Here is a 13,945-nt window from a genome sequence, read left to right on the forward strand (position 1 = left end):
TTCTTTTCTTATTTTGTATAAATATGAAAAATTAATGTTATTCTAGACAATATTTTTTAATTCTTCTTGATTCAATCAAGCTATATTTATACCATGAATATAACTGATATTGATTCTGAAATAAACCTGTTGTTAGAGGGTTAATCAATACATGTTATATACTTTTCTGCATGTAGAATTGTGTGTTTCTAGTGATCCACACATGGTATCTAATACTATTGTTTCTACTCTCTACTGTCTTCATCAAAGTGAGTGATGGAGTCTGAATGAAACCTAGAACTCCTCAGATCCATAATAAGCGAAGCCATAAGCACATGGCAGGTTACCTACCCTGTTTGTGCTGTGCTCCCCGCTGCAGGCTGGGCATGCTGGATCTTGAAGATGCCTTCAGATTCCCTCCAGCACCTTGGAGAGCGGAGTGTGTGCCTATAAGAAGCACAGAGCTTTCTGCTCGCTGAGCTCTCCGATCAGCACTGAGCACTCTGAAAGTAATCTGCAGCTGCACCTCCTTCCCTGGCAATCCAAGACTCCTCACAACTGCTCTTGTTATATAGCTAATGTACCTGTCCTCTGCATACTAAGGCACATCTGCGCATAAGGATTCCACAATACAAGTGCCAATGATCTGGATTGCCTCTAATATTCACAACATTGGCTTTAAGCCTTTTCTATGGACCTCTACATGTCTACAACTAGAGGACCTTATGATACTTTGTACTGTAGCTGTTCTAGGATTAACTCCAAGATAGTGTAGCACAATTTGGATTCAGCTTAGGCACTTTTAAGAACCCCCCCCTAAGGACATCCAAAAATAAGATATCATATTTTGTAGCCTTGTGTCCGAAAATGCAAGATCTGGATAGCTCGATTAGATGTGGCACAGAACTATCAAAGACTAGGCTGTAATGGTAATATCAATGTAACCAGGCACTCCACTATAGTGAGAAGAATGAATCTACTATGAAAAGAAGCAAATACAGTATGAAGTGAAGACGTTTCAGTAATCAATATTGACCTTCATCAGCTGCTCAAAGGGAACTCAAAGACTAGCCTAACCTCTGCAGACAGTTTACTTGGGATATAGACATTACACAAACTAAGCTGCTGACGTACTTCTTTAGTAGTACCTTTACCCAAAAGCACTGGTCAGCTCTGATCATATATATATTATTATATATCTATCTATCTATCTATATATATATATATATATATATATATATATATATATATATATATATATATACATATATACTGTATAATGGATTGACAGGATTCTAGAACCCTAATATCTGCTTCTGATCTTTATATATAGGGATCATTTATTGACAGGACACTGAAACCCTAATATCTGCTTCTCATCTTTATATGTAGGGATAATTGATTGACATGACTCTAGAACCCTAATGTCTGCTTCTCATCTTCATATGTAGGGATAATGGATTGACATGACTCTAGAACCCCACTATCAGCTTCTGATCTTTTTGTGTATTATGAAGCTTATATGGATATCATACATTATAATACATGATAGAAAATTGCTCTCTCTGTCCTAAACTTCTGAGCAGTCCTGTGTGCTTGCTACTTTTAATAACCACAGTTACCAGAAAAGTGACAGATGGGAGAGGCAATCTAAATTGAACACAGAGTAAACAGCTGGGAGCTGCTGATGAACATATTTTGGCCATCAAACTTCAGCAACACAGAGCTAATTGCTCTCAGGTTTTGGAAACTTGTGGTATACAGCATAATGAATTTTTATGAAGTAGACGTATATACAGAAAAAGCATGGCACTGTGGGTATTGTAGATGTAATAGACATTTCTGCTCTTTACTATATAGGACCTATAATGACAGATCTACTCCCACAGCTAACACTTTCAATTCACTTTTTATTAATCGACAGGTGACTTAAAGGGAGGGACTCAGCTGCTCCTCAGTAATATTATGCCGCAGGCTGAAGTCTTTTGCAGGTTTTTCTCCAGGATTGCCCTGTGTTTAGATCCATCCATCTTCCCATCAACTCTGACCAGCTTCCCAGTCCCTGCTGAAGAAAAGTATCTCCACAACATGATGCTGCCACCACCATGTTTCTTGGTGGGGATGGTGTTTTTAGTTTTCCACCATACACAGCATTTTCATTTAGCCCCAAAAAATCTACTTTGGTCTTATCCGACCAGAGAACCTGCTAGCTGTGTCCCCTTCATGGCAGGAGGAAGAAGTTGTTCTGCCCAGAAGAGAAAATTGAGCTTCCAATATTATTCACACTATCTATGGCAAATCAGTATATATTAAAGTGTTCCAACTATACAATTCACATTTTATGAAATGACAGCTGACTTAAAGGGAGGGGCTCATGTGCTCCACTGCAATATTGTGCTATCTACACATGATGAACATAGTATAGACAAAACAGATCCAGTTATCCCTTCTTGATGTTATCCATCCCATAGTGAACATAAGGGTTGTCACATTTCAGAGCAGCCTTTGAAAATCATTAACATATCATCTCTTTTACACTTAGCCAGATTTCAGATAGTCTGCCAGTATTTATCTGTGTTCCTCTTCATACATAGCCTCAAATACGCAATTAGGCAGCTAAACATAGAATACAAGCTATGTGGATAAACTATATGATGCAGCCAGGAGGCCAGTGATTAAGAAGGATTCCGATGAAATGTCCAACATTGAGCTATTACTCATATACCAGATCACGACCAATCTATATATCACTTTACTCCTAGAATATTGGGCAAAAAAGTTCTTGAGTTGTACCTGAGCAACAAATGAAGACAAAGTAACATTCCTAGGCACAAGCTCCTAGTAAACAGCTAAAGTCCAGCCATCACTTAAGCTTGGCCTAAATATTACCAGAGCTTAAGGCATTGTTTACATTTGTAAAGCACTGTGGAATAAATAGAGCTATATAAGTGAGTAAAGCAAATAAATAAATAAAATAAGGATCTGGATTTGTATTCTGTGATGGAAATGCTCATTCCAAAGACTCAGATTTCAGATGTCCATGTGATTGACAAAGAAGCCTTTATTCTGAAGAGCATTATTATAGTAAACAAAGATCATTATTAAAGTAAACAAAGAGTAAGTGACATTTTAATTTAGTAATAAAACCTGATCATAGAAAAACTTACATAATATTATGTTCAGAGAATAGGAAACTTCTGAAAGTGAACAGTTTTTTTTTGGTTTTCGCTCATTTATTTTCCAAATGACTGTCATTAGGCAGAAAGGAGGGAATGGAGCATGAGTGTTTAGCTTTCTTTTGTCTCTTGTTTTGCTTTCCATACTTTGTTATGGGCTATCTTTCCTGTCTTAAAGCTTGTTCACCTTCTCTAGGCACACCTTTCATCTGTCTTAATGCATCTATCAATATAAAACAGATAAATAGATCTGCAGGAATCCCACAACTCCGCTTGTTACTAATTCAATTTCCCTTTTTAAAACAAGCAAGAAGTTTAGACTTAAATCCATACAGTCATTGAACTAATTCAGCAATTTCTTATGTCAGACGACAAAAAGTGCTTACCTGTGATGTTAAGAGGCAGCCAACAGCTGAATGACTATGGATCCTCTCCTACATCCAGGCACTTGTGCAGTATAAGTAACAGTTGTGGTACTCACCTCCTGCAAGATCCCCTTTCCCTTCTTTAGAAAGAGTTTTAAATGTCTGTTCTCTTCTTCAGTATTCACAATGGGGGATTCAATTAAATGACTCTCCCACCCCTTCTCCTTCTCCCTCCCTCTTATTTATTCTCCTCCCTTCTTCCACTCCAAGGCGAAGATGGGAAAGCACTATAAATATGTAGGAAGCCAAGAGCGAAGGCATGAGCTCAGACAGGATAGCGAGGAGGAATTTATTGCCTAATGTACCTCCTTTCCCCTATCATCATTGAAACGAATTAACATTGACATCCAACCAGATTTTTATGGGTGTGGAATGAAACCAAACAGTCCTCATTAACAGAAAGCCAGCAGATGAGATAGATCAGGCATCTGTTACATAACTTAATTCCCCAAATTTCAACAACCAGGCTATGTATCTTCAATTAGCCAACTATTAAGAATAAAACCAAAGGAATTATTCCTCATTTCTTGGGCTCTGGTATGTGGTTTACCTGTTGACAATCTTATAGGTTTCCTCTTACTGCTAATGAGCCTGAGAAGGATCTGTTGAAATACTCATTAAACAAAGAAGGCTTTTCTTGGAAATGAAGTAACTGAAATGAATAGTCAGCGAGCCCTCTTGAGGATAATATTAGAGCCAGGTGCATATCTCAGTCCTGTATAGACTGCACATCAGTACACATCACATTATATTCTGCAGAGCATCTCTTTTTAGCCCCTCTGTCTGCCACATTCTATAGAGTATCCCTCCCTTTAGCCCTTCTGAACACAATCTGCAGAGTATCTCTCCTTTTAGCCCCCCTGTCTTCCCCATTCTACAGACTATTTCTCCTGTTAACCCCTCTTGTTTGCCATATTCTACAGACTATTTCTCCTGTTAACCCCTCTTGCCACATTCTACAGACTATATCTCCTTTTTGCCCCTCTGCTACATTATACAGAGTATTTCTCCTTTTGGCCCCCCTGTCTTCCACATTCTACAGACTATTTCTCCTGTTAGCCCCTCTTGTTTGCCACATTCTACAGACTATTTATCATTTTAGCCCCTCTGCCTCCAATATTCTACAGACTATTTCTCCTTTTTTCCCCTCTGCCACGTTATACAGACTACCGGTATTTCTCCTTTTACCCCCTCTGCAACATTCTACAGAATATTTTTCCTTTAAGCCCCTCTGTCTGCCACATTCTACAGACTATTTCTCCTTTTTGCCCCTCTGCCACATTCTACAGAATATTTTTCCTTTAAGCCCCCCTGTCTGCCACATTCTACAGACTATTTCTCCTTTTAACCCCTCTATCACATTATACAGACTATCTCTCCTTTTTGTTCCTCTCTCTGCCACATTCTACAGACTCCTTTTAGCCCCTCTGTCTGCCATATTCTACAGACTATTTCTCCTTTAAGCCCCTCTGTCTGCCACCTTCTCCAAACTATTTCTCCTTGTAGCCTCTCTGTAAATACCTCTTGTGATGTGCATTTGTATTCTGCCCCTGAGTCAATACTTTTTTACGACCACATTTTGCTGCAACTACTGCTTCACGTTTTTAGGGTTATGTCAGATTTTCAATGGGATTTAGGTCCGGACTGGGACTGGACCATTGAAACACATGAGTATGGTTTAATCTAAACCATCCATTGCAGCTCTGGCAGAATGTTTAAAGGTCGTTGTCCTGCTGGAAGGTGAACCTACACCCCAGTCTCAAGTCTGCCCTGTATTTAGCTCCATTCATCTTAAAATCAACTCTGACCAGCTTCCCTGTTCCTGCTAAAGAAAAAAAAAAGCATCTGCACAGCACGATGCTGCCACCACCATGTTTCTCAGTGGGGATGGTGTTTTCCGGGTGATGTACATTTAGCCCAAAGAACCTTCTTCCACAAGCTAGCTTTGTCCCCTAAATATTATGATGAAAAAGTTGTTCTGTCCAGAAAAGAAAAATGAGCTTCCAATATTATTCACACTATCTATGACAAATCAGTGTATATTGATGCATTCCGAATATATTTTTCAGATGAAGTAATAATAATTGGGTGAGGCTTTTCTTTCTCAATTTCTTCTCAGTGGTGCCAGTATGGACAGCTTTAGGGGTAGTTCCCATGCTGCCTGCATTGTTAGTATAGTTGGTATTGTTGGTATTGGTGGTGTTGCCATTATTGTCAGGAAAGCTGATTTCAACAAATTAAGGGAAGAGCTTAAATGTGTAGATTGAGACAAAGTCATGGTAACTGGAAATACCGAACATAAATGGGATAAGTTTAAGGATATACTGCTAGAGTCCTGAAAAAAAGCTTATACCCTCTGGTAATAAAATGTCCATGAATAAAAAGAAACCACTATGGATAAATAAGACTGTACAAAGTATAATAAAACAAAAACAAAGGGCGTTTGAAATCTTAAAGGCTGAGAATACAGAAAAAGCATTTCAGAAGTATAAAGATATCAATAGGAAATGTAAAAAAGAAATTAAGCAAGGAAAACTAGCTACTGAAACAAAAATCGCCAAGGACATTAAAATAAATCCCAAAATCTTTTTATAAATACATTAATGCCAAAAGGAAAACAAAGGATAGTATTGGCCCCTTAAAATATAATAACAAGTTAGTTACAGAGGACAAACAAAAGACTGAGATATTAAATAGGCATTTCTCATCTGTGTTCACCAAGGAACTGACTGTACCAGGGATCATTCAACAAGAGAAAAATCAAAGTTCACCACCCGATATAATTAATTTAACACAAGAAGAAGTACGCCTACGTCTAAGTAAATTAAACATTGACAAATCCCCAGGGCCAGATGGCATTCATCCACGAATATTGAGGGAATTGAGCTCCATTATCGACAGACCGCTGTATCTCATCTTTTTAGACTCGCTTGTAACAGGCTTGGTGCCTCAGGATTGGAGGATTGCTGATGTGGTACCAATATTTAAGAAAGGTAAGAGGGTAGATTCAGGCAACTGAACAGGGCATTTTAAGGGATGACATGCAAAAATATATTGCAGAAAATAATATAATAACTGACGAACAGCATGGACTCATGAAAGATAAGTCGTGTCTAACCAACCTGTTGGGGTTCTATGAGGGGGTAAGTGCAAACCTGGATATTGGTAATGCAGCTGATGTGATTTATTTGGACTTTGGAAAGGCATTTGATACTGTACCACACAATAGCCTTATATTAAAGCTCCAGAAGCAAGGACTAGGGGAAACTATATGCAACTGGGTAAGGAATTGGCTAAAAGATAGGAAACAAAGAGTAGTCATAAATGGTACATTCTCTAAATGGGCTGCAGTCAGCAGTGGGGTGCCGCAGGGATCTGTGCTAGGACCGATTCTTTTTAATCTCTTTATTAATGACCTTGTGGATGGGATTGATAGTAAAGTGTCAGTCTTTGCTGATGACACCAAACTATGTAGGATATTAAAAACTGACCTTGATAGTACAATATTACAAAAAGATCTGGATAAGATGTCAGAATGGGCAGATACTTGGCAAATGAGATTTAATGTTGATAAATGTACAGTAATGCACCTAGGACGGAGTAATCCTATAGCTGCATATACATTAAATGGAAGTAAACTTGGGAACACAGAACAGGAGATGGACTTGGGTATTCTTATTACAAATAAGCTGAGCAGCAGCACTCAATGTGAAGCAGCAGCTGTTAATGCAAACAAGATTCTAGGGTGTATAAAAAGAGAGATTAGATCCCGTGATCCCAATGTATTGTAACCCCTCTATAAATCACTTGTAAGGCCACATCTGGAATATGGGAACCAGTTTTGGGCTCCACATTTTAAAAAGGACATTCAGAAGTTAGAGGCAGTTCAAAGGCAGGCAACTAGACTATTACAAGGAATGGAAGGCCTCCCATATGATGACAGGTTGAAAAAGTTAGATATGTTTAGCTTAGAAAAAAGACGTCTCCAAGGAGACCTCATTTATATGTATAAATACATGTGTGGTCAATATAAAGGACTCGCACATAACTTATTTCTTCCAAAGACAATACTAAGGACAAGGGGGCATTCACTGCGAGTGGAAGAAAAGCGAATCCGACAGCTAAATAGGAAAGGGTTCTTTACAGTTAGAGCAGTCAGACTGTGGAATGCCCTACCACAAGAGGTAGTAATGGCAGATACTATAACAGCTTTTAAAAAAGGGCTGGATGATTTCCTCAGTACACACAACATTGTTGGTTATAAATGACTTAGTGACCAAATGTGGAACTGGTGGAGGAAGGTTGAACTAGATGGACCTAGGCCTTTTTTCAACCTTAGTAACTATGTAACTATATGTAACTATGTCCGTATTAGTGGTAATGCGCATGCTGCCTGTATTGTTGGTATTGGGAGTGTTGCCAGTACTGTCAATGTTAGTGGTAATACCCGTGCTGTTAATATTTTTTGTGTAGTTGATATTGGTGGTGTTGTCAGTACTGTTGGTAATTAAAGCATTGTTTTGCTATTTTTTGCAAAATCATGGCTAAACAGTGCACTTTTTATTGCAGCAAGAAACTGAAATATGGCAGCCCCATGTAGTTACACCCTAACAGCCAATTAAAAAGATATTGCAGCTGCACTAAAACTATGATGTGACAACTCTACCTGGCTTAACCCTTAAGCTGTATATAGGAGGGATACCAAACTGAATATTTGCCCCGGTTGCTGGAAAATCTAGATTCATTAACATGGTAACATGGTAAACTATTGTTATACTAAACATCAAGTATACAGAAGGTTATTACTGTGGCACTGACTAGAACTGTTTATTAGTGATGGGCAAACCCAGACTGTAAAATTTGGGATCGATACCGGGTAGCTAGTAGCTGTGTGCTAACCCTGGATGTGGAGTTCTCAGGGAATCTGTATAACTATCCAGATTTGGCCACCCAAATAATTTTAATAAAAAGATAAAAAAAACAAAAAAACAAAATAGGAGCAGGAGCGTTATACTTACCGAGTCTCTTGCGCAGCTGTAACACTACTTCTGGGGCCACTCATTACCCTCATACATATTAACTGATTGCCCCACCCACCGGCAGTCCCGGTATCAGTGATTGATTGCAGTCAGACTGCGCTCACAGCCTGTGTCACAGCATGTCTGACTGCAACCAATCAGAGGTGCTGTGTGTGTGTCTAGATTGATGCAAAAATAAATAAACATATAAATTGATATAGGGTCCCTATATTATGATACCCAATACAAATAAAGCATACGGCAACAGGCTGAAACCCACATATATTTGGAGTATTTATACACCATATTCCTGCACCAAATTTGTATCATCTGGCATCAAAATACAATGCGGTTTTGATGCGGTTTTGATGTGATTTTTTGCTAGGAGATTCAGATTTGGTGCAGGAATATGGTGGATAAATTTCAACAACAAATCTGCATCTCTTGGCAAAAAACACACAGTTTTCTGCCTGGAGATGCAGGTCTGTGAACTCAGTTCACCTGAAGTGAGGTCACTGAGTTCAGTGAGGTTACCTGAGCTCAGTTTACCTGTGGTCACAGGTGGTTTACCACGGGAACCTCCAGCTGTGACCACAGATTAACTGAGTGACCTCACCGCTCACAGCTGTGGCTAAGTTAGTCTCTCCCTGATGCCACAGCGTGTGGACATGTTCTGTGCACGCGCAATGTGACTTCGGTATGTAGAAGAACCAGATTTCTTGTGGCATCTCATGTAGATGACATCAGAACTGGATGTTTGTTTAATAAATTGGAGAGAGTGTTTTTTTGTATTTTATTTCAAATAAATGATTTTTTGGGTGTTTGTGTTTATTTCTTTTCACTTTTTTACTTATAGAATAGTAATGGGGGGTCTCATATATGCCCTCCATTACTAATCTACGGCTTAGTGGCAGCTGTGAGCTATCATTAACCCCTTATATTACCCAGATTGCCACCGCACTAGGGCAATCGGGATGAGCCGAGTGACGGGATTGTTGCATATGATGGATGTGACAATTCTGGATGACTGCAATTTTAGGCTAGGGGGAGGCCCAATAACCATGGGCCTCCCCAGCCTGAGAATATTAGCCCCATCTGTCAGATTTATAATGTCTGGGTATCAAAATTCTGGGGACTGCATGCCATTTTTTAAAATGATTTATTTAAATAATTAAAAAAAAGCCACATGGGGTGCCTCTTATTTTGATACACAGCCAAGACAAGCACAAGGTTGTGGGCTGCAGCCTGTAGCCTTATGCTTTCTCTGTGCTGAGCATGACAATATGAGGGGACCATGTGCCAATTGTTTTATTTATTTATAGTTATACCACTATAAAGATGCAGACAGCGTGTGGGATTCTAAGCAGTCACACATGCTGTCTCACAGGGTCGAGGCGTAGTCCGACTGCAACCAATCAGAGAAGCCGTAACTGCCGGTGGGCAGGTGAAGCAGTGAATATGTATGAGGGTAATGAGACCCCGGAAGTAATGTTACAGCCATGCTGGAAACTCAGTAAGTATAGAGCACCTAGTCTAATTCCCTTATGCGGGCTTTACACAAATGCTGCGACATCGCTAGCATTTGCTGGCGATGTCGAGCGCGATAGCACCCGCCCCCATCATATGGCCGATATGTGGTGATCGCTGCCGTAGCGAACATTATCGCTACGGCAGCGTCACACGCACATACCTGCTCTGCGACGTCGCTCTGGCCGGCAATCCGCCTCCTTTCTAAGGGGGCGGTTCGTTCGGCATCACAGCGACGTCACACGGCAGGCGGCCAATAGAAGCGGAGGGGCGGAGATGAACGGGACGTAACATCCCGCCCACCTCCTTTCTTCCACATTGCCAGTGGAGGCAGGTAAGGAGATGTTCGTCGCGCCTGCGGTGTCACATACAGTGATGTGTGGTACCGCAGGAACGTGGAACAACATCACTAATAAGCAGAAAAAGATTTTTTGTTTCAGGACGACCTCTCCGCGGCAAACGATTTTGACCGCTTTTGCGATCGTTTAAGGTCCCTCATAAGTGTCACACATTGCGATCTCGTTAATGAAGCCGGATGTGCGTCACAAACACCGTGACCCCGACGATAATTAACGATATCGTAGCGTGTACAGCCCGCTTTAGTCCTTTCTAGCACCATTTTAAAGCACAATATTTGGGTCCCCATAGACTTATATGGGAATCGGATCTGTCCAGATATTTTGGATTCATTCTCGCCCTGAACTGAGTTTTTTTTTTTTAAATCCAGTTTCCAGTTAGACCTGCCAATCCCGAATATGTGCAGTTCGCTCATCTCTACTGTTTGTGCCATAGACTTCCACAATTCATATACAAGTCTGAAATCAAAAGTCTGCTGGAGTGCTAAATATATTAAAAGGTGCCTCTTTGTTCTGTTTGTGCTACAGAAAATGAAATATATATCCCAGCTACCAGCTATTGTAGACTTCAGCTACAATTTATGCCAGTTTTCTGGAGTACATTTTTTGCATTGCAGCTTCTCATGCCCCTTTTGCCAAGAAAAGCAACTAGATTAGTGCATGGACCATAACACAGATAAATGACTAGCAATGCTTTGGGGAACTTGTTTTCATTGTTTGGATGCTTTAGATAACACTGTATTTGAATATTATTGTATTATGGTATTATACCGAAGCAGAGGCATAGCTAGGTGTTCAGCTCAGGGGGAACGAAACATCTGAAGGGGCACCTGACCAGGTAACTGTAACAACTATGGTAGTGTGCCTTAATAGTGGATATACAGGAATCTCAGCAGATGACCGCGCTGTTACTGAAACTAAATCTACATAGAGGCCAAAACCGATATTACCGCCATATGGTGACTATATAGTGGCAAATACCAGTCCTATAGTACATGTAAGAGATTACAGTACAGTTTTAGCGACGTACAGCTGATGTTCATTCTGATGGAGTCGGTCACTTTTCCTGTCTTTTCCATCTGTCCCAGACCGACATGACAACTTCTCCAGTCACAACTCATCTGCAGAGATTACAGAAAACACATCGGACTTCTCACATCAACAGCCCCATCTTCATCTATCATCGACCGGCACAACCGCCTCATCTTGCTAATACCCCAATGCTGAGCCGCTGCTGCTGTATGTGCCCCTATTACTGCACCTACTGTGTGGCACAAAACAGACTCCTCCTACTGCCCCACAAAATAATGCCATCACTGTGCCCCCCACATAATAATGCCACCACTGTGCTCCTTACATGGTAAATCGCCTCCTTTGTACCCTCTACTTGGTAAAATTGCACCTTGGAAAATATTATTGCCCTTGGCAAGTGCCCTAGAAAAATGTCCACATTTTGCCCCTAGAAAGTAATAATGCCCCCTGTCTGCCTGTGACGGTCACAATACCCTGAGTGCCCCTATAACAATAATGCTTGTTAAGTGTCCACTTAACATTTAACAATGCCTCCCGAGTCTCCCAGGTACAGCTCCTCTATACACAGTATTATGCCCCTACATATCCACTATACATAGTATGATGGGCCCACAACTCCCCTATACACAGTATAATGGGCTCACAGCTCTGCTATACACAATATGATGGGCCCACAGCTCTGCTATACACAGTATGATCTGGAAGGTACTGGAGAAAAAAATGCATTTATTGCCACGCTACCACCAATGCGAAGAAGTGTTGATTAATATTAGTAATTTATTTTACAGGTCGATGCGTTTCTGGGATCAAGTCCCCTTCCTCAGGAACATGGAAATCAACAACAGTCAAGAAGACTGCTGATTTCCATGGTCCTGAGGAAGGGGACTTGATCTCAGAAAAGCGTCGACCTGTAAAATAAATTACTAATATTAATCAACACTTCTTCGCATTGGTGGTAGCGCAGCAATACATCCATTCTTTCTCCAGTACCTTCCAGATTATTCACGTGACGCTGCAGCAACCGCCATTAAATTATACCTTATATAGGAGTTGTGCCTGCCACAACCCTGCCACGTGAGTGGTTTCAATTTTACCTAACTCACCATTTATCTGGTAAAGCCCTATTTTGTGCTCTCCTTTGTTTTTAGCCTGATACACAGTATTATGCACTACAGCTCCCCTATACACAGTGTAATGCCCCCACAGCTCCCCTATACACATTATGATGGGCACACAGCTCCCTATACACAATATGATGCCCTACAGCTCCTGTATACACAGTATGATGCCCCCACAGCTCCCCTATACACATTATGATGGGCCTATAGCTCCGCTATACACAGTATGATGGGCCCATTGCTCTCCTATAGGCCTCTTTCACATGTCCATGAAAAATCACGCACATTTTTCACGGACGTGTTAGAGGTGAATTTTGCCCTCTGTGACCCGTGTTTATGGGCTACTTGTGTTCTCCGTGTATTCTCCATGATAACACATGAAGAATGGGAACTTTCTACTCACCTGTCCCTGGCGTCGCTGTCCGTGGTGCTGATCTTCCGTCTCCAGCCCTGCAGACTCCCCGCTGCTGCTGCTTCTGGCTGCAGTGAAGTGAATAATCAATTAGCATAATGAGCGGCTGTCGGCAGCAAGTGACAGCAGCGGCAGAGACTACAGGGCAGGAGAAGGTGAGTAATGTTTTTTTTTTCTCACACACACATGTCTTCTCTCCGGTGCGTGTCACATGGAACACATCCGTGTGGTCCATGTGTGTTACGTGTGACACGTTTGCGTTCCATGTGACACCCGTGATGCTGGAGAGAAAACGGACATGTCGGCGTGAGAAACACATGGACACACGTAAGTACGGAACGGACATACGTTCCGTTCGCAAATACTTACGTGTGTCCTTAACCATAACAGAAAGTAGTAGAGAGGGGTTTTCCAAAGCCATGCCAATGACCAAATGATGATGGAAGTATAGGATTAATGTTGCTTATTTCATGCTCAGGTCAACGCGTTTCAGGAGACTCAGCTCCCTTCATCAGGACAAACAGGCAAAAGAACATCAAGAACATCAGATGTACTGCTCTATATTGAAAGAGAAAATGCTACCACTACATGCCCCTGGTTGACGTGCAATTTTCCAACATGACATGAAACAACACATACAGTACATCTGTTGTATTTCTAAGGCCTCTTTCACACGTCAGTGATTCTGGTACGTTTGTGCTTTTTTTTAAACATACCAGAATCACTGACATACGCAGACCCATTATAATGAATGGGTCTGCTCACACGTCAGTGATTTTTCACTGCACGTGTCTCCGTGCAGCGTACCCGCGTGTGCGTGATTGCCGCACGGACACATGTGCGTGTTTTACACGCCAGTGAAAAACGTCAGTGTTTTTCACTGACGTGTGAAACGGGCCTAA

At 41.0% G+C, this 13,945-nt stretch overlaps 1 protein-coding gene across 6 annotated transcripts in view; it reads right to left on the bottom strand.

Moving 5' to 3' along the window:
• Window positions 1-13,945, bottom strand: part of NOS1 (nitric oxide synthase 1) — a 672,503-nt gene that overhangs the window by 244,956 nt on the left and 413,602 nt on the right. Inside the window, exon 1 of one of the 6 annotated variants that reach the window (XM_075324068.1) lies at window positions 3,637-3,735. The exons of 2 other annotated variants lie outside the window; for them this stretch is intronic. The gene's annotated coding sequence lies outside the window, so the exon portion shown is untranslated. Of the gene's footprint in view, window positions 1-330; window positions 510-3,541; window positions 3,736-13,945 lie in introns of those variants that run through there. 3 more of the 6 variants (XM_075324051.1, XM_075324094.1, XM_075324060.1) reach the window with 3 other exon arrangements.

Source organism: Anomaloglossus baeobatrachus, chromosome 1 (assembly GCF_048569485.1).
Source record: "Anomaloglossus baeobatrachus isolate aAnoBae1 chromosome 1, aAnoBae1.hap1, whole genome shotgun sequence".
Taxonomy (NCBI): domain Eukaryota; kingdom Metazoa; phylum Chordata; class Amphibia; order Anura; family Aromobatidae; genus Anomaloglossus; species Anomaloglossus baeobatrachus.